The 21,927-nt window shown below is 46.0% G+C and overlaps 1 long non-coding RNA gene across 1 annotated transcript in view; it reads left to right on the top strand.

Moving 5' to 3' along the window:
• The window catches only part of LOC133088603 (uncharacterized), a 165,823-nt gene extending 144,233 nt beyond the window's left edge, over positions 1-21,590 (top strand). The window contains exon 5 of the long non-coding RNA XR_009700532.1: positions 21,534-21,590. This is a non-coding gene — a long non-coding RNA (uncharacterized LOC133088603). The remainder of the gene's footprint in view (positions 1-21,533) is intronic.
• The last annotated feature ends 337 nt before the right edge of the window (positions 21,591-21,927 follow it).

The raw sequence follows: 21,927 nt of genomic DNA, 5'->3' as shown, positions 1-21,927 counted from the left end.
ACTTTTAATGTTATCAGACAGTGGAATAACATCTGCAAGAAAGAAAATAACAGCTTCAAAGAAAGAAAATGAAACCTAAGAATTTTTATATCCATCCCAACTGAACTTCAATTATTAACCCTTTAATTTTAAAGGCTATAGACAAACAAATGTGCATGATTTCAGGATGATCAATCAATAGTAAATTAGGAAAATTACAGCAAAAAGACTACAAAACTAAAAACTGTGAAGATTAGGCTGAAGAACAAAATACATTGCATTCTAAAAATACAGAAATGACACAACTGATATAAACTGTGTGGGGAATAGGAGTAAAAAGGTTGGAGCTAGAGTATTTGCTGTTTGTCTCAACTTTTATAACAGACAGTAAAAGCATATATTTTGAAGCTGACAAATCGAATGAAGTATATGCATATTTAATTGCACAGAGTATACACTAAAATTATAATAGTATTGACAGAAATTGAGGGGTGGAGGAGAGGAGGGAAAAGTGGAAGAAAGCAGCACACTAATTTTTACCATTGTTCATAGGAGACAACTAGTAGATGCTATTTAAAGAAATAAAGACCCAAACGAGTTATATAAAGTTATAAGTGTAACTGCTAATACAAAAATAAATTTTTTTTCTAGCTATCAGAATAACTTCACACACACAAAATAAAGCAAAGAGATCACATAGTAAAGAACTTGAGAATAACTTCAATATTGAACAGTGTGCAGAAACCAAGACTAAACATATTGGTCATATCAATTAGTGAACAGGCCAAAGTCATCTATTAAAAGAAAAAGATTTTCAGATTAAATCACAAAGAAAAAGAATTCTATGCAGTGTAAGAGAGGCACATCTAAAGCAAAGCCATTCAGAGAGGCTGAAAATAAAAGTTTTGGCAAAAATATATCAGTCAAATGCAGGCACAAAGAAAGTAGACATAATCAGACACGAAGGACTTCAGGCCAAAAAGCATTAAATGAGTCAAAGACAAGCAAATGATCATGTAAACTTTGCAATGTACAATGAACATATTTATTAGTTATTTATGGGTGCATATCAAATTACCCTAAAACTTAGCAGTTTAAAACAATAAGCATTTATTACCACATAGAATTTCTGAAGATTGGGAAACCTGGAGCAGCTTTGCTGGGTGGTTCTGGCTGAGAGTCTCTGAAGAAGCCGCAGTCAAACTGTTGGCCCAGGGCTGCAGGCAGCTGAAGGCTTCCCCGGTACTGGCAGATCCACTTTCAAGCTCATTCACCTGGCTGTTGGCAGGAAGCTTCAGTTCCTCATCACGTGGGCCTGTTCAAACGTGGCAGCTGGCTTCCACATAGCAAACGACAGGGGGATGAAGCGGGGGTGGAGAAAGGGGGTGCGGGGTGGGGGAAGAAAGAGAGAGAGAGAGAGAGAACCCAAGGTGAAAGTCATGGTATCTTTCATAACCTATTCTCAGAAGTGACGTGTATCATCACTTCTGCCATATTCTGTTGGTCATGAAGTCCAACCCTGGTATACAGTAGGAGGGGACTACACAAGCATATGAATACCAGGAAGTGTTGTCCATAACAGTTAGGAAGATCTATCTATGCACAAGATAATATTAGCATCAACATTCATAAAACTGAAACTATAGGGGACATGAGGAGAAATAACCATAAATACACCAGTAATGGGAGATTTAATGTAGCAATCTTAGTACATGATGAGGCAAGTGGATAAGAAATAATTAAGGATAGAGAAGACTAAATATTATTTTTAAATGTATACTCTAAAATAGATAATCTACCTATTTTATTCAATTACCCATTAAATATTCATTAAAATTAATATTAAGCCACAAAGAAAACCTTGAAAAATTGCAAGAAGTAAAAATAGTTTGAACAATATTCTCTGGTTACAAGAAGTCTAAATTAGAAATTTAATTCTAAAATGAGCAAACAAAGGGTCCCTCTACCTAGAAATTAAATCAGACAACAACAACAATAACAAAGCCTTAGGTCAAAGAGAAAAAAACCCCCCAAATTGTAGAATATTTAGAAATTTAATTTTGATAAAAACACTACATGCCAGAGCCCATGGCATACAGCTGGTGATGCTCCCAGGCCAGTGCTGCTTATAAATGAGTGGGTAAGTCAGATAGAAGCCACATTTTCTAATACCTAAACGTTATAGGCAATAAAGTGATATTTTGGCCTCCATCTGTGTTACTTTCAATTGGTTCAGAATTTGGGAAAAGAAAATTATTATTTGGTGGGCTTCCCCAAGACCCCAATACTACTAGATGATGCAATGGGACGAAAGAAAAAAAATAGAGGTGTAAAAGCTGGAAAACAGAGGTGTAAAAGCTGGAAAAAATAGAGGTGTAAAAACATATCAAGATATCACTATTTGCAGATGATTGTAGTTCTGGAAAATCTAAACAACCTACTGAAAAACTGTTACCAAGAGTAAGAGGATTTAGTAAGATGAATATGTAAACTTAGTAAGCAAGAATCATTTACTTTCATGTATAAATATAACCATTAAGGAGATACACTGAATGAAAAGATCTCATTTACAAGGAGATTACATTACAATACAATTGTATTACATTGTAATTCAATTACAATTGTCGTTACAATAACAACAGCAACAACAAGGAAATCAACTACTTTGTAATGAAGTTAACATGTAGGAGCAAGACCTATACAAAGAAAATGTTGAAACACTTTCAAGGAAACAAAGAAGACTTTTGAATAAATGCAAAGACCATGCTTTTAGCTAGGAAGACTCATCATCATAAAGACGTCAATTCTCTCGAAATTAATTTCTAAATTTAATGCCATCCCAATGAAATACCAACAGTCTTTTTTAAAAAACCAAATGAGCTGATTCCAAAGTTCACGTGAAAAAATAAAGAAACAAAATATTTAGGAAAACTCTGAAAAGAAGAGTAATATCAAGGGACTAATTCTACCAGATAGTAAAATATATTAAAAGTCTCAGTAACTGAAATAGTGAGGAACGGATGGATGAATAGCAAGACAGGCCAATCAAGCATAATAGAAAGTCCAGAAATAGAAGTAAATATACATATGGGAGTTTAGTACATGAAAAAACTGGCCTCCAAAATCAGTGGGGGAAATGATTAACTATTCAATACATGTAGTTGGGGTCACTGGTTGGCCATGTGGAAAAAATATAAATTTAGGTTCATACCTTGCACCATATACCAGGATAAATTCTAAGTGGATCAAAGATTTAAGAGTAAAATAATGCCACAAATATTCTAGAAGTAAACATGAGAGAATCCTTCTATAATCTTGAAATAGGGAAGATCTTTCAAATTGTGACTCAAAATAGAGAAGAGATTAGAGAAAAAAATAGAAAAATTAAACTGCCTTAAGGAAATCTTTATGCCAAAATGCAAACAGAGTCGAAAGATAACTAAATGGGAAATACCATTTGATACTCATATTTTATCAAAGGTTCATTTCCCCAACTTATAAGGTGGTCCTAGAAATCAGTGAGAAAGAACTAAATGCTCAATAGAAAAATAGGCAAAGGTTCTGAACAAGCAGGTCACAGAAAAAGGTTCTACCTTACTCATAATAATAGAAATGCAGATTAACACTACACCAAGGTATTGTTTTTTTAACCTGTCAGGGTGATAAATATACTGGAATCTGAAAACATGCTCTGTTGGCAAAGCAGAGGAAGCTACACTGATAACGCGTAAATTGGTACAGTCCTCATGGAGGGCAATCTGGCAAGAACCTATCCAAATTACAAATGGACACATTCTCTGTATTAGGGTTCTCCAGAGAAACAGAACCAATACTATATATATGTGTGTGTGTGTGTGTGTGTGTATATATATATATATATATATATATATATATATATATTTATTTATTTATATATTTATATATTGACATATATAAGAGGAGATTTAGTACAGGAATTGACTCACGTGCTTATGGAAGCTGAGAAGCCCCAAAATCTGCCCTCTGCAAGCTGGAGAACCAGGAAAGCCAGTGGTATGAATCAGTTTGAGTCCAAAGGCTTGAGAACCAGGGGAATTGATGGTATAATTCCCAGACTGAGGCTGAAGGCCTATGAACCAGGGGGCTACTGGTTTAAGTCTCAGTGTCTGAAGGGCCAAAAACCAGGGGCAGGAAAAGATGGACATCTCAGCTCAAGAAGAGAGAGAGGGAATTTGCCCTTCCTTCACCTTTTTATTTTATTTGGGTCCTCAACGGATTGGGTGATGCCCACCTGCACATGACCATTTGAGGGCCATCTTCTTTACTCAGTCTACTGAATCAAATGCTAATCTCCAGTGTTCCAGAAACACTCTCACAAACCACCCAGAAATAATGTTTTACCAGTTATCTGGGCATCCCTCAGCCCAGTCAAGTTGACACATAAAATTAACCATCACATTCTCTGATCCAGCAATCCCATTTCTAAGAATCTACTCTAAAAATAGATTTGTACATAAAGGAAATGACACATGCAGAGTTAGTTGTAATAGAAGATTGGAAGCAACCCAAATATCCATCACTAGGTGAACGGTTTTTAAAAACTATGGCACACACATTATTTCTACACAAAGGAAACCATAAAACTGTAAAAGAGAATAAGGAAACTCTCAGTGTACTGACATGGAAAGATCTCCAGAATCTAGTGTTATGTGAAAGATCTAGTGTATTTGGTACATTACCACTTGTATAAAAAGATGGAGGGAAGATTACATATTTATATTTACTTGAATATACATAAAAAGTCTGTGCTTATCTGTTTAGAAGTGGGATGGGGACAGATGTGGGAGGGAAACTTTTATTTTACACCTTTTAATTTTGTCCTATATCAATGTATTACCTATTCAAATAATTAAATACTTTAAGGAAATTTTAAAAATTTCGTAAGTGAAAAAATGTAGTACTTGGCACAGGTTTAGATAATAGAACAATGGGTCAGAATAGAGAGACTAGAAACAGACCCCTGATTATATGGAAACTAACATGATAGAGGGAGCGTTCCAAACCAGTAGAAAAATGATGGACAGTTCTGTCAATTGTGCTGGGAAAATTGTTATCTCCATAGAAAAGTTAAAATTGGACTGCCTCCTCTCACTCTGTACAAAAATTAATTTTAGAATCAATATGGGAAAACACGACAAACAAAAACTTAACACTTTTAGAAGAAAATATAGGAGAATATCTTTATGACCTCAGGGTATAAAAGGATTTCTTAAACAATTCACAAAAAAACACAAACAGGATGGAAAAAGACAGATAGATTTGACTACATTAAAATTTAAACATTTATGTGCTTCAAAAGACACAATAAACAAAGTAAAAAGAGAAGTCACAGACTGGGAAAGGATATTTGCAACACATATAACCAAAAAAGTATCCTGAATGTGTAAAAAGACCTACAAATCAATCAGATAATGCAAAGGACCCTACAGAAAAATAAAATATAGGAAGAGTCAGTTCACAGAAAAGAAAACCTGAATGGCTAATACATTTTTGAAATGGTGCTCGTATGTACTACTAATTAGTGAAAAGCAAAATAAAATCATACTGTGAATATATTATGTACACATTAGATTTGCAAAAACATGAAAGCTCGATAATTTCAAGTGCTGAAGAAATTACAGAGCAATGGGAGCGTTCATACACTGCAGATGGGAGTGTAAATTCATAAAACTACTTTGAGTGCAAGCTGGTAATATCTGATAAAGACACATACACACATTTCATATATATATGTATATATATATGTGTGTATATATATATATATGTGTGTGTGTGTGTGTGTGTGTGTGTGTGTGTGTGTGTATATATATTTCTCACACAAGGAGGCATGCCCAGGAATATTTCTTACAACATTGTTTGAAAGAGTAAGAAGCATTTGGATTTAACTTAAATGTTCATCAAGAGCAGAATTGATGAGTAAGTTGTGGTATAACTTTACACTGGAAGGCACTATATATCAGTGAAGATAAAAGAACCAGAGCTATATAAATCAATGTGGGTAAATCTTACAAACACAGTATTGAACAAAACCAAAGCAAAACATAAAAGCAAATTGCAGAAGGATAGATAGTATGATAACATTTGTATGAAGTTTAAAGACAGGCAAAATGAAACAATATAATGTTTATCCTCATATGAACTTTATATAATGCGTGCAGGGATATTTGTGTAATGTGTAAGTGCATTCATAACAAAATGCATGGTAAGCATTCATCCTATCGGATGACCTCTGTGGGGAGGGAGAGGAATGGGGTTGGGAGAGGTCCCCAGAGATCTTCAACTGTATGTGTATTGTTTTATTTCCAATCTGGATGGTGAATATGTGGAGGTTCGTTTTCTTATTTTCTACACATTCTGATGTCAGCTTTATGTTATAATTGCAAAAGGTAAAGTGTTCCTTAACAACGGTAGTAATTAACTGGAAAATATAATAGGGTATACGATACCTTTAGTTTTTTTTTAATAATAGCAGCAAAACTATTATGTATCTGGGAATTAATTTAAGAATGTATAAGATCTTTCTGAAGAAAAATTTAAATTTTACTAAAAGACCAGACAAGAAGACCTTAATAAAAGAATAGAAACACCATGTTGATGGATTACATAGCTGTTAATTCTCTCCAAATTTATCTATAAACTCAAAGTAGCACCAAATAAAATTTCCTTCTCACCTCACCCTCACCCTATTCTTTGATGACGATGATTGACGTTTTCTCAATTTTATGAGTTAACATGTGAAGCGCTGGGCACAGTGTTCCACACAGACCCACAAACGTGGGTTAAATGGGATAAATTAGGATGGTTCAATCCACCACCCCACCATGAGGCCTCTCGAACTTTGACTTTGTTGGGGGCTTCTAAAAGGTCAGGATACCGGGGGGCCTCCCTGGTGGTCCAATAGTTAAGAATCTGCCTTGCAATGCAATGCAGGTTGGATCCCTGGTCGGGGAACTAAGATCCCACATGTTGTGGGGCAACTAAGCCTGCGGGCCACAACTAGAGAGAAGCCCACATGTGGCAACGGAGACCTGACGCAGCCAAATAAATAAATAAATATTTAAAAAAAAAAAAAAGGTCAGGATACCGTGAATGTTAATGGAATAAACAATAAAGCACTTATTTATCAGGGGTGTGTGTGTTTGTGTGTTCATTTACAAGTTACAAAAGGAGAAAATGGGACCTAGAGGGGGAATCTTCTCACCCACAGTGCACAGCAGGTCAGCGGCTGGGGATGGGCTGAGAAAGAGAAGGAGGGAAGTGGTGAAAGGAACTGGTGAGGAGAAAGCGAGGAGGGGAGAGGAGAAGAGAGGAAGGGAAGGCAGAGTGAGTCATGAGGAGGGAGGCTCCATCTGCGTCTATCTGCTGGCTCTCGTGACGGGTACAGAGCATCTGTTCTTCCTCACTCAGCGGAGGACACCTCCATCTCCTCTTCTGGGGGAGTTGACTTGTTCGTCTTCATGGCACTGTTTCATTTTCCCAGCCCAGTTGTGTCTCTTGTCCAGCTGAGCACTTCCAACTCTGATCACATTTCTCTGCATTCTCATGGAACACCACAAGGTCCTAAGGGATCCCCAGTACAATGTCAGCCCCCTGGGAGCTTCCAGCAGGAGAATCCCGGGAGTGTGATGAGGAGGGAGTGCACGGGCCTTTCCCAGGCCTCCCCTGAGCCCCGGCAGAACAGGATCACCAGTGGGGGTGGAGGGGGTCCCCAACTTGGGGATGGTCACCAAGGATCTGAAGGCCCTTGCGAGGGCTCGCTGCCCTGCCGTTGTAGGCACCCCACTGCCCATTTCACCTGTGTGTCACACACCGCCACATCTGTGCTCACAGGAAGTGAAAAGCAGCAACTGGGGATAAGGTTGGAGACTCCTCAATGGAAAATATCACACGCCTACTGAGGGAACAGAGTTGTAGATGGGGAATAGACAGCCTCTCACTGGGGGAGACAGGGAACAGACCAGAAAGTAGGAGAGGGCATTGTTTTCCCTTCCGAGTTCCGGATTCTGTGGTGGATAATCTTCACACCGACTCTACAAGGTAGGTATTACTAATTCCAGATCACACAGAAGAGGAAAGTGAGGCTCTGAGAGGTGAAGTATTGCCAATAACTCGGCAAGGAGATGTAGTGAGTGTTTGGGGCCGATGGTGACAGAGTCAAGATTTGAACCGAGAGACAGCTGGTTGCAAAACTAGCTTTTTCTTCTCATATTCCATGATGCCTCATGCTGAAATCACATGGAAGGGAATGGTATTAGAATTATTGTCTGAAAAAGAGACTTGCAGAATTTGGGGGAGAAGGCTGGGCTACAGAGACAATGATAGAATCCTGCAGCAGAACCCTGGAGACTGCACCATGCTTACTTACCTCTACGCTTTTGCATATACTGTCCCTCTGCTTGGAATGTCCTCTCCCCTTCCCAAGTCTGACCAACATAGTTAAGAGTCACTTCCTCCAAGAAGTCTTCCCTGACCTGACCAGGGTGGGTTGGCTGTGTGACTCTCTGCCACGGAAATTTCCCACACTCACCCTTGTCCCTGCCCCGCCATAATTACCCATTCTGCATCTGTTATTCTTCCACTAGGCTGTGACATCATTGGAAGACCTGAGTCTAATCCATCAGTGCATTTCTAGAGTTCCTCCCAGGGCCAGGCACAGTGGATGGAGGTCTCCAGTGAGTGATGAATGAATGGATGAGTGGCACAATGTAAAGTTATGAGTGCTGGCCCTACTGCCTGGGTTGGAATCCCAATTACTGCACTTCCTGTGTGTGACCGTAGGCAAGTTACTAATCTTTCTGTGCTTTAGTGTCTCATCTACAAAATGGGGCTAAATAAGAGTGCCTAATTCATGGGATTATTGTGAAGACTCAATGAGTCAATATATAAAAAGCACTTAAAATGGTGCATGGCACATGGTTAAGTGATATAGTAAATATTAGTTGTAACTATTATTGGTGTAACTGAATTATTTGCTCATTTGTTCACTCATCACTCATTTGTTTTCCATAAAATATTTCTTCTAGTGCCTTTACTGTGTTAGGCATTAGGTTGGCCACTGGAGTCACAGATATAAATCAGATAGCTTTAGTCCTCAATATGGGCAGGGATCTGGGGAGACAAATATAGATACTGGTAATTACATCCCTGGGGATGGATGTTCAGTGCTCAGAGGGGTGTGGCACAGGGTCAGCAGACAGAGGTCCCTGGTCTGGGCCAGACAAGCCCCTCTTCTCTTGGAGCTCACCGAGGATGCAGCGGCTCTAGGGAGAAATACTGAGTAAATGAGAACTGGACCTGGGAGCCTCTGCTCAGCCTTCATGGACAGCCGGACCCCGAAATCCAGGACTTTTGATATTTCATTGACTAATGCTGCATTTCACTGAACAGAAGCTTCCTGTTAAATCAAAACAGATGAGGTTTTAAAAATAATTCTAATTGATTCCATCCCTAGAGTTCAAATCGGTAGCTCTTGGCCCAGCCAAGATCAGAGTCGTGTGCGTGCGTGTGTGAGTGTGTGCACCCGCGGGTATGTATGGACAGATGACAACAGTGGTCACTCTTCAAACACCAGCAATGCACCTGTCCCAGTGCTAGGTATCTTCCCTGCTTGATTTCATTTGGTCCTCACACCACTAGGAGTAGGACTATCATTAGCGCCATTTTCAACAAAAGAGACCAGAGGTCAGAGATGTCAAGACACTTGCCTAAGATCATAAAGCTGTAAGTGGTAGAGTCAGGGCTCGATCCTGGTCCTTTCTAACTTGAAAGCAACACACAGTGAGGGATGATGAGAGGAGCGAGAAGGCAAGAGAGTCCCTGGGCTTGTTTGAAGAGGCAAGGGATCCGAGAGGCGTGTGATAAGAACGAAAAATAATAATGACAGATGCCATCTGGTGAACCCATCCACTATGGACACTGACATTGCGATTTACAGACATTAAATCCTCACACTATTTCAGTAAGTATTATCAGTCCCATTTTCAGATAAGGAAATTAAGGCTCAGAAGGAACAACAAAATCCTCCAGAGTCACTTCATTAGTAAATGTTTGTGACTCACAAGCCCTTGTTTCTTTGTGGATACTATGTACATTATATGCACGTGTGTGTGTGGCAGGGAGGTATGAATTGTGATCGTTCCTTCAGAACAGTGCATTGAGTTCTCACACTGTGAGGTGTGAGCTGCTGCATTCATTCGTCCATTTGGTCACTCGACGCCTGCCTTGGCCCGGCCCTGCTGCAGGTGCTGGGAACACCTGAGCGCAGGAAGTCGGAGCAGAGAAGAAGATGGGCAATGTGCATTCTGGCCAGGGACTGTGGCAGAGACAGACAACAAGCCCCTGAATCAAGACACCAGGAGAGCTCCGATTGGCTGCGAGTGGCTATTTTGGTAGGTCCGTTTAGGTATGACAAGGCATTTACAAAGATAGAGCCGATGGGATGTTCTTGGGGAGGGGCATTCTAAGCAGAGGGGCAGCTACTGCAAAGTTCCCTGGGTTGGAACAGGCTTGGTGTGTTTGAGGACCAGAAAGAAGGGAGTTGGGGGCAAGCAAGGAGATGAGGTCAGGGAGCAGGTGCCTGGATGAGATAGGGCCTGGGAGACCAGCACAAGGAGGTTGGATTATGTTTTAATTGCAGTGGGAGCCAATGGAGAGTTTTTAGCAAGGGTGCGACTTGAGCCCATCTACGTTTGTAAGGACTGCTCCGGCTGCGGACTGGAGCATGTTGGGGGATGATGTGCGGCATCACAGCAGCAGGGAGCCCTATGGGGAAGCTACTGCAGAGTCCAGGAGAGAGAGGGTGGTGATTTGACTGAGATGTTAACAGTGGAGGAGAAGAGACATAGACAGATTGGGTATATGTTTCTGAGGAGCAAAGCTATCTGAATGGATTGGATGAGGGGTGTGAGGGGCAGAGGAATGAAAGACCATCTTCAGGTGAGCAACCAGGTGAATGGTGGGGACTTTGCCTGAGATGCAAGAAGACTGGGGAGGAGCAGGATTTGGGGGTGTCAATCAAGAGTGGGATAGGGAAGTGGGCGATGTCAGTTAGATACCCAAGGCGATGGCCCTCAAGTTCAAGGCTGTGGATTTAGATTTGGGTGTCATCAGCATATAGACAACATTTAAAACCAAGAGACTAGCTGAGATCACCTGAGGGAGAGCGGAGGGCAAAATTCAAATGAGCCAAGGGAAACCAGATGCATATCCATGAGTCAGCCAGGGTTCTCTTTCAAGCCAACAAGTTCCAAGTTTGGCCTCACGTGGATCTTTCAGGGAAACCATGGGGAAAGCAGAGGGGCTTCCAGGGAGATCAGTGTTTTGATCTCAGCTCTGTTATTTCTATCATTTCCTAACTACAGTGACTGCTGTTCACTGAGCCTCAGTTCATTTATCCGTACAATGGAACAGTCATGTTCACTAGAGAACGGGATGAGTTAATGGTTGTGAAAACAATAAGAGCACGAGGCACTCTGCTCTTGCTTTAGAATGTCCTGGGAAGGAAGCAAGATGGTTCAGATACTTTGATATTCAAAACTGGTTTATTTCAAGATTTTGATAAACCAGGTTTAACTGTAGATTCTAACCAGTTTCAAATCCATCCTCAAGTGGCCTCCTTTTGAGACTTTCTCTAAGCTCCCAAAGATGCTCCTTCTCCTGGCTGCTCCCTGGGGAGTAGGGGGAGGGGAGGAGGGACATATCTGATTGTGGAGTTGGGGAGCAGGAACTGGGCTTGAGCAGCTCAACCCCCGCCTCTCTCAGGGATCAGCCTGGTTGCGGAGCAGCTGTCCATGTGACCCAGCCTCTGACCTGCCCAGTCTGCACTCACTTATGTACAGGCGGGCCACACCCACAGCCCTGAGGGTCCTTACTTTCTCTCCACTCCTTCACCTTCCTCCCTGAAAATGACTGAGCTGGCTAGAGAGACGTCGCTAGGGTTTCTATTCAACTCAAGGCCACGTGCTGTACCTGTACCCTCTGTGCTCTGGGGAGATGAGACAATCACACAGGAAACAACTGGGAACAGATCCAAGAGAATATGGAGCCCAGACCTGGAATGTGCAACCAGGACCCCTCCTGTGGTCAGGCTTTGGGTCAACAGTGGACTGAGACAAGGGTACACCAGCCCACACCTCTCTGCTGGGCCCCAGACTCTCACATGCAAGCTTCAGAGCGGACACCTCTACCGGACCCTCCAGCTTAACACGGCCCCAGCGGCGCCCACTGCGGTCCCCACGTGCCTGCTGCCTCTTCTGTGTGTGGAGAGGCCGCCTTTCCTCGGGCTCTTCCTCCTAGACTGTGGGTGCTGTGAGGGCAGGCGGGTGGTGCCATAGCCATATGTGTTTCCTTAACTCGGGGTACGGAGCTTGATGTGGAGCTGCCCTGCAGAGGAGGGACTGAAGGAGGGAACACGGCAGCATCCTTGAAGCTGCAGGAGCAGCGGAGAGGGAGGAGGCCACCAGGCGGGAGGGCGTGTCTCAGTGGGACACAGAAAGTAGCTCCCTTGGGCCCTGTCCTGACCATATGGCCCTTACAAACGGCTCTAGGGCTTTCGGAGAACTGTAGGAGGGCTGCATGACTGGTTACCCCTAATTCTAGGCCTGGAGTTTGAAACACAGGGGACTGAAGGGGTTGGCCATTTACGTGGGGAAATTGTAAATGGGAAAGATAAACGTTGGAAAATTAGGCACTGACCCATGGGCTCACCACTGGGACGGGGAAATCCGAGCCGAGCTCATGGAAAAACTATAACCAGAGCAGGCTGAGCCGTACCATCCCAGAAAAGCAGACGGGGGCAGCCGTAAAACCTGACCCCTTTAAGTCAGCCAGGCCAGGCCCTACACTATTTTTAGCTGCCAGTATTATTTTAAAGCATTCTTCCTTCAAACGCCTCCCTTTGCCCCCCACCCATGAGCGTGGTGCGATCAGGGACAAGTGGCCTAACTTTCCTGGGCCTCCGCCTTGCGATCCGTGGACAGGGGTTATCTCTCTCCCGTCCTGTCCCCAGCACGGGTCTATTTGGGTTAGAGAGAGGGCACTTTTTGCTCAAACGTCCTAGAACTCTGAGATTTTGATTCCCACCTTCACTTTTTATCTTGTAATGGAGGAGCAAGAATATGGCTTTGGAGCGGGCATGCCAGTTCTGGAATTTTCCTCCCTGTGTGATGTTATTCACCTCAGGCATCTATAAAAGGGGGACTTGGTGGGAGTAGAGGGCCTTCTCCAGCTTCATCTTTTTTTTTTTTAATTTTTAATTTATTTATTTTTGGCTGCGCTGGGTCTTCGTTGCTGCGCGTGGGCTTTCTCTAGTTGCGGCGAGCGGTGGCTTCTCTTGTTGCGGAGCACGGGCTCTAGGTGCGCGGGCTTCAGTAGTTGTGGCACGTGGGCTCTAGAGCGCAGGCTCAGTAGTTGTGGTGCATGGGCTTAGTTGCTCCGCGGCATGTGGGATCTTCCCGGACCGGGGCTCGAACCCGTGTCCCCTGCATTGGCAGGCGGATTCCCAACCACTGTGTCACCAGGGAAGTCCCTCCAGCTTCATCTTAATCTACCTTTCCATCCCCCTTGTCACTCTCCCCAAACATCCTGTCTCTGTGGGACACCTTGTCTGGAATGCTTTCCCCGTTCCCTCCTGTGTCCACACTCCTTCAGTCATTCACCGGACACTTACTCTCTCCCAGGCCACGCGCTGGGAGATAAGTGCTGGGCTGTGGGGCAGCCTGGGGACCCCGAGCGCTTCCCACTGATGGTACTGCCTGAATGGATGCTAAGAAGGGAACTGGGACTCACAGGAGGGGCAATGGGGGGCGGGTATTCCAGGCCAAGGGGGCAGTGAGGGCAAGAGCACAGAGGAGCAGGCATGTGATGAAATCAAAGTAAGCACTTTGGTGTTTCAGGCTCATAAAGTGCAAGGTGAGGCATGGATGGAGGGTGCTGGAAAGGTACTTTAGGACCAGAGTGAAGAGTTTGCACTTCTGCCTGAGGGCAATGGGGAGCCATGGAAAGTTTTCAGGTAGGAGAGTGACAGCTGATTGGCCATCCTCTCCTCCTGTAAGCCCGAATCTGACCTGAGGCCACGTGTGCTTTTTCTCTGGGTGTTTCACAGCCAATCCAATGCCCAGCATGGACTTCTGTTTATTTCCGTTCAGGTCCTTGTCCTAAGGCCCAGACACCAGGTCGTCCAGGGTAGGACTAGTCCTTCAAGGTCATCTAGTCCAAACCCCTACTCTACAGATGGAGAAAATGAGATCCAGAGAAGGCCCGATTCAGGACTAGGTCTGGGTCTTCTGACACCCAGGCAGGGACTCTGCCCACCCCACACCCTCTCAGAGCCTGGAACATTCTGGGCATGGTAGGAGGGGAGGGAGGAGGGGCTGTGCCTGGGAGGCTTTGTGGGCTGTGTTGCTTCTTAGGATTCGGTCAGTCTCTGGAGAGACCCCTTCACATGCCATCTCCTCCCAACCATTTTAAGGGCAAGTTGCTTATAAAACAGTCAAAATTAAGTCATTTATAGCAGAGGAGTTTGGAGTGGGTTATAGAAATGTGTGGCTGGGGGATAGGGAAATTGTTTTTCTTTTTCCATTTCTTTTTGGACTTTCTCCTTTGAGACCTAAACTGGAATTGTCTGGAGCCCTGCAAACTCCTGAGAAATGAAGACCAGCAAGGGCCCAATTGTGGAAAACTGTGGGGAGTGGGCATCATCGAGGCAGGTACTTCTGGAAAAGGCCGGGCCAGGATAGGTATCCACAGAGGAGGAGGCTGGGAATCCCGACCCTGGAATGCCATGTCTGCGGTTCCAGCAACGTCTCTGAGGAGTTAAGAAGAAAGAGGAGAAGAGGTGGAAGAAGTCAAGGAGACAGCCAGTGGGGGAGATTCAAACTGAAACCAGAGTTTGGGAGAGAGAGAGCCCCATGGGGCAGGGGCAGGTGGAGGCGAAGGCAGTGTGGTAGGGGAAAGCGCTTCGGGCTGGGTGTCGGAAGACTGGTCCAGCCCCTGGTGCAAACTCTGCAGGACTGTCAGCATCTCCCGCATTCAGTGTCCTCATCCCCCCAAAGCGGAGGCTGCTTCCTGACCTGCTCAGATGGTGATGAGAGTCCAAGGAGATTATGGGGTGTATAGCATCCTGTTGACATCTTCTGAAGAAAGGGAAGCATTCTGAGCATCACTGTACTGTTCCCAAAGGACAATCAAGCTTGGTCCTGGGCCCTGGGGAAATCTCTGCAGAGAGAGAGCTGGGCCTGAGACCACCACAAAGCTCTGAGTGGGGCACTTTGCCCTGTGGTCCTGTCCTACAGATTCACCATCCAGGCGGGTTACTGACCTACCACGTGGGAATATGCAGAATTGACACACAGCACAGCACTTCTCCATGCCCAGTCTCCACTCATCCGCCATCTCACTGCGTCCTTGCCCTGAGCCTAGGAACAGGCAGGCAGAGATCATTTATAGCTCTGGAGGGCAACTTGCCCAAAGCCATGCAACTGCTAAATGGATGAGGCAGGTCTGGAGCCCCGACTTCAAAGACCAGCCTTCTTGGCCAGTGGGTCCCTTGGTTCCTTAACAAATGAAGGTGGCCTGCAGCCACAAACAGCACTGGCATCATTCACAGCCCTGGCTAACATTTCTGAATGCCTACTCTGTGCCAGGTGCTCTCCTAAGCACTTTAGGAACAAAGCATTGCATTGTCTGCTTCTCACATCAACCCTATGAAGAAGGTGCTGTTATCCTATGTTGTATGGGGAAATGGAAGCACAGAGAGGGTAAATAACTTGCTTGGGGTCACACAGCCAAGAAGTGGCAGAGCTGGGATTTGAACCCAGGCAGTCTGGCTCCAGAATCCATGTTCTTAAACACTAGCCATATGCAAATTCCTTGGGGGAAAGGTCCTGGGGGAGTTTCCTGGAAGGAAGTGGCATGTGATGACTACCTTATTCTTTCCTGAGATCAGCTCTTGGCCACGGACCTGTGGTGGGAAAGGCAGCAGCAGAGTTCCGGCACAAGGCTGGTTTGAGTCTCTTGGTACTGGGGGACCTCATGTGTCATGGGCAGTTGACAAGAGCAGGGCACCCCCAGCCTCCAAGGCTCCCCAGCTCTGTGAGTGGCACCATCAGCCACCCAGTCTTGAGAGCCAGAAACCTGGGCAGAATCCTTGATTCCCCTGGCCCTTTGCTCTCCTCTGCCACTGCCCATCCCTCTGCGGGTCCAGTCAGTGCTCTACCAGAGACCTTTTGAATTTGTCCACCTCTCTGTGCCTCCCCTGCTGTCACCCTCATGGATTGATAGCCTTCCGGTAGGTCTCCCTGCATTCCCTCTCACCCCTCTACCATCCATTCTCTGCACAGCTGCTGGAGGAATTTCCTTAAAATATAAATCAAATCACATCACTCTACAGCTTAAAAACTCTTCCTTGTACTTAAATAAAATCCAGATTTCTGGCCATGGCCTAGAAGTTCCTGCATGGCCCAGCCCCTGTGAACGTCTCCAGCTTCATTTGTGCCACTTTACCCCTCAGTCACCAAGCTCCAGACAGATTGGTTCAGTTCCTGCAGCACACCACGTGATTTTCCTCCCACGGGCCTTTGCAAATGCTGTTGCCTCTGCCTAGAACAGTTGTCCCCATTCTTCCCGAGGTTAACTCCTTCTCATAAATGTCACCTCCTCAGAGGGTCTTCTCTGGTCACCCTCTTATTGGTTTCCTTTATACCACTTTCCATGACTTGGAATTATTTCAGTTTTTTGTCCATGTTTAACCTTTCCCTCTAGAATATAAACGCTGCAGGGAGAAGGACCATGTCTCTCTGGTTCCTCTTTGTATCCCTGGCACCTGGCATCAACTGGCACATGGTAGAGCAGCAATAAATATCATTGGATGAATGAATGAATAAAATCCAAATAAACAAAGGGAGTCTATGGAGGCCCAAGGCAGATTACAGCTGCTTCTGCTCTCCCAGCCCCCTGGGCCGACTCCTCCGCTCACAGACAGCCCCTCTGCGGTGGTTGCCTTTCCTCTCTCAGATCCTTTGGGCGGCACATTTGCCTATGTTTCCTGCACAGCCTCATCATTCCTGCCCCGGTCAGGCTCTCATGAGCTCTCACATGACCCACCTTTAAGGTAGATGCTGAGATTATTCCCATTTTACAGGTGGGAAATGAAGAAAGGTCAAGGGCCAGTGCTGGAAAGTAGAGGAGCCTAGACTCAAACCCAGACAACTTGAGGTGGAGCCCATGTCTTTCCAGTGAAGAGCATTTGGATGTGTTGCTCCCATGTGCAGTACTGTTCAGCGACTCAGCATCTCACCCAGTCGTGTTTCCCAAATTTGCCTGATTCGTAAGAATCACCCAGGGCACTTATATAAATACAGATTCGCAGGTTCCTTGCCTAGAGGCTTGAACTTAATAGGGCTGAGGGGGAGAACTGGGAAACTGTACTTTTTTTTTTTTATAGGAAAGAATAGCCTTTAAAAATTTTTTTTAATTATTTATTTTTTTAAATTTATTTATTTATTTATTTATGGCTGTGTTGGGTCTTCGTTTCTGTGCGAGGGCTTTCTCTAGTTGCGGCGAGCGGGGGCCACTCTTCATCGCGGTGCGCGGGCCTCTCACTATCGCGGCCTCTCTTGTTGCGGAGCACAGGCTCCAGACGCGCAGGCTCAGTAATTGTGGCTCATGGGCCTAGTTGCTCCGCGTCATGTGGGATCTTCCCAGACCAGGGCTCGAACCCGTGTCCCTGCATTGGCAGGCAGATTCTCAACCACTGCGCCACCAGGGAAGCCTGGGAAACTGTATTTTTGTTGTTGTTGTTCATATATGCACCTTTAAAAAAAAAATTGAAGTAGAGTTGATTAACAATGTCATGTTAGTTTCTGGTGTACGGTAAATTGATTCAGATATATATATATATATATCTTTATATATCTGAAAAGAATATATATATTCTTTTCCAAATTCTTTTCTGTTACAGTTTATTACAAGATATTGAATATAGTTCCCCGTGCTATACGATAGGGTTTTGTTGTTTAACTGTTTTATGTATAGTGGTTTGTATCTGCTAATCCCAAACTCCTAATTCATCCCTTCCCCTCTTTCCCCTTTGGTGACCATAAATTTGTTTTCTATGTCTGTGAGTCTGTTTCTGTTCTGTAACTAAGTTTGTTTGTATCTTTTTTTTTAGAGGGAATCTGTATTTTTAACAATTGCCACAGATGATTCTGAAGAGCAGGCAAGTTTGAAATACACTGGCTTACAAGATAAAGCCACAACTACTCAGTCTAAACTGCAAAATCTTTGATGAAGCAGCCTCTGTCCCCCTCTCCGGCCTTATCCATCCCCCTGGGCCAACCCTCCATTCCATCTAAACCAGTCTCCTCACTGTTGTCTGAAGAATCCATCTGGGCTCCAGCCTCTGTGCCTTTGCCCCTGTGATGTCTTCCCATCTTCCTGCTACGGTCACCTCCTCCTTCCCTGATGGTCCTGACCAATGCTGACCACTTCGGTTGATATGTCCTGTTTCCCAACTAGATTGTAGCCCTAGTGGCCAGTCATGCCTGGGGCTTAGAATTCTAGAACCTCAGAGCTGGAAAGAACTTGGAAACCTCATCATCTAACCTATTTGTTTGACAAATGAGGAAACTCGAGTTCCAGAAAGAGGAACAGACCTACCTGAGGCCACAGAGTCTTGCGGCAGAAGCAGGATGGGTGGATCTGGGGACTCCCACTGAGTTCAGTGAACTTTTCAGACTTGCCTCTCGATTGGGTATTTCTAGAAAAATCCACCCTCTGGTCATGAAAACGCAGGGCAGACAGCGGACTTCTTAGTCACTCATGCGATCAACACTGAGGTCCCACTAAGGGCCAGAGGGTCTGCCTCTGGGAGCTCACAGACCAGGGCAGAGATGGGACACAGGCATCAGGAAGCACAGTCGCCTTTGCCACCATTATCATCATCACCTAGTAATAGTATGCATGATAGCTTTTATTGAGTGACTACTATATGCCAGGTTTTGAATTAATGTTTGCCCCTCACCACAGTCCTGTGAGGTGGGCCTTGTTACCATCCACATGTCAAGGCAGTGCCTGCTCTGAGCGTTGAGTCAGGGCCCCGTGTGGGGAAGCGAGGAGGAGGAGGAGGAGGAGGAGGAGGAGAGGGGGGAGTGGCCTCCCCTCCGCTGGCTGGAGTGAGGAGAGTTTCTGCAAGAGGGGCAGCGAGCTCACCTTGAAGTAAGTAGCTTGGCCTGGAGGATGTAAGATGGGGAGGACGTTCCGGGTAGAGAGAACAGCATCGAGGGGGGCTTGGAAGGAAGGGATCTGTTTGGCAGGGACAAGAAGTGAAGTGGGTGGGAAGGCATGCATGGAGGCAGATCCCAGCAGGAGGGCAGGGCCAGGTGTGAAGTTCGCCCTGCTTCCCCTGAAGGCAGGACCCCGGGCCAGTGTCATGGATGTGGACATGTTAATAGCACACACAGCAGGGGCAGGGGTGTGTCTGAATTTGGAAATCGGGGCTGGGGCGCCTGGGAGGCCTGGCAGCAGTGACTTTCCAGGGCACGCTCGGGGACCACATCCCGCCTCTCCCCCTTCCTGGGATCAACCTACAGGGGTCTCCTCAGGAGTGACTGTGAGAGGAAGACAAGCAGGCCTCCTGGTGTGGCGGCCGTGAGGGTGTGCGAGGGCAGGTGGAAGGTACCTGCGTGTGTACCTGGTATGGGTCTGTGTGCGGATGCGAGTGTGTGTGCGTGTACACGCACGTGTGTTGCTAGGGGCGTGCAGTCCATCCGTCCTTGTGGACGCCTGTGTCTGTGAGTCTGGCCGCTGGGCTGAGTGTATGTGGCATGCGTGCGGGCTGTGGGTGTGGGACTGTCCTGTGCACACGCGTTTGCCTCAGCTGGTGTTAAACACTCTTTGGACAGCTCACTAGGTAAACATTCACTAATGTAATTTGGAAACCCATCCCCAGGGCCCCGCTGTGTGGCCGGGCAGCCGGCGGGTGGTGTCTGGATTAAGATATTAGCGCATTAATGCCGTATCAAAGCGCGGCACCCTGAGCCGTGGGAGTGTCTGCTGACAGCCCCCCAGTGCTCAGGGCTTCGTGGGCTCGGCAGCCCCCGCCGCATCCCTCTCAGCATCACAAGGAGGCCTTGTGCTCGTGGGAGCCTCGGGGCTCCGCAGACATGAGCTCATGCCTGCCGGTCCCTCCGGGAGGCTGTGGGTGGCTGGCTGAGCCACCAGGCCTCAGCCCCACACAGGGGCCAGGCCATGGGAGGAGTGGGAGCCGGGCTTTGGGTCCGAGCTGGTCTTTTGACCTGACAAAGTAGGCGCTTGTGTGTTTGCTGAACGAATGAATGAATCTTTCCAGGAATTTTTTTGAAATTCCTCAATAGCACGGGCCAAGTTCCTCTCACCTTGATATTCCCAGTGCCTGGCAGCGCTTGGTGTACAGTTGGTGCTCTATTATTGTGTATTGGGTAGATGGACGGCTGGCAGAGAGAGAAGGACTGGGCTGGAAGTCAGGAGACTGGGGTTTGAGGCCTGATTTTTGCCTTTGATCTGCTTGGGGACAGCTGGTTACCATAAAGTAAACAGTGATGCTGAGTCCAGCCTTTAGCGCTGGCCTCCCTGGGTATGTGGGTGGTGGCTGCGTCTGATGCCTCCTCCCTGGGAGCCAAACGTGCGAAGGGTTCAGAATAGCGATGCCAGTCCTCTCCAGAGGAGGTCCCCAGGACTGACCAGAAAAGGCAGGGGTCAATGCAAGGAGTTCTACCCAGCTGACCAGCGGGAGGAGGGAGGAACACGGGGCTCAGACACGTAGTTGGAGGTGTCCGAGCTGGGTTCATCGCCAAGACAACTTAGCCTGATCCGCCACTTTGCAAACCGAGGCCCGGAGGAGAGAAAGGATGTATGCAAGCCCCCGCAGCAAAGCAGTGTCCAAGCCAGGCCTAGGACCCGTCCCTGAGCAGAAAGACTCGGCCATCTGAGTGCTGGCATCTGGGTGGAAGGAAGGGGAGAGGTGTCCTAGGGGGCAAACTTTACCTTTCCATCCATTTACCCAGGGCCTGCCCCGGGCTCAGGAGTGAAGAAGCATTTCTGACAGGCTGCTAAACAATGGCCAGTATTGTCAGTAATAACAGGAATAGTCAGGGGCGATAGGATTAACGATGGCAATAGAAACCATCTTTGATGAAGGTCTCACTGAGTGCCAGGTGTTGTGTTAAGCGCTCTACACCTTTTGTCTTATGCAGCCCCATAAAACCCTCTCCTCACAAAAATCTCAGAAAGGGAAAGTTATTTGCCCCAGGTTACAGCGCTGGTGAGCCAAGGAGCCCATGTGCAAACTGGACTCCGACTTCTTTCCCACGAGATGACACTGTGACCCCTTGAGGGGGTGGGCGTCCAGCCTCTGGCACCCGGACAGAGGCTGGTGGTCCCTTCAGGGGAGCTGTGGAGAGGTCCTGGCTTTGGGGGCAGTAGGGGATGGGGGAGAAGATCAGACTTGATGACTTGTGACTCTATTGTTCTGTTGTTGAAAGGGTCTTGGACTCCTGTGAATCTCTACTCCTGAGAGTCAAGGCGTTTAAGGATTTTCATGGACTTCTACCAGACATCATGGTCGATCGTTTGCTCCTCCAACCTTGAAGGGAGCTGATGATAAAAATAAGGAAACTGTCTCAGAGGCCCATGTCCACTTTCCCGCCCAAGGAGGAGTCATGTTCAACAGCAAATGAGGGACAGAATGGAAAGGGCATGGTCTCTGCTTTTGGGAACTCGTGATTCTTGTAGTTCTAGTTTTTCAGAGTTGGAGGGTTCCTTGGCAGTCACTAGCTTGAGGCTTGCCCACATGGCTTCTGTACTTCCTTTTTACTCCACTCAGCCCAATTTACTTTTGCTCTACTCAGCTTAACTTGATGTCATGGAGCTCAACTC

The sequence above is a fragment of the Eubalaena glacialis genome, chromosome 3, assembly GCF_028564815.1.
Source record: "Eubalaena glacialis isolate mEubGla1 chromosome 3, mEubGla1.1.hap2.+ XY, whole genome shotgun sequence".
Taxonomy (NCBI): Eukaryota; Metazoa; Chordata; class Mammalia; order Artiodactyla; family Balaenidae; genus Eubalaena; species Eubalaena glacialis.
This window is presented reverse-complemented; position numbering and strand designations above follow the sequence as displayed.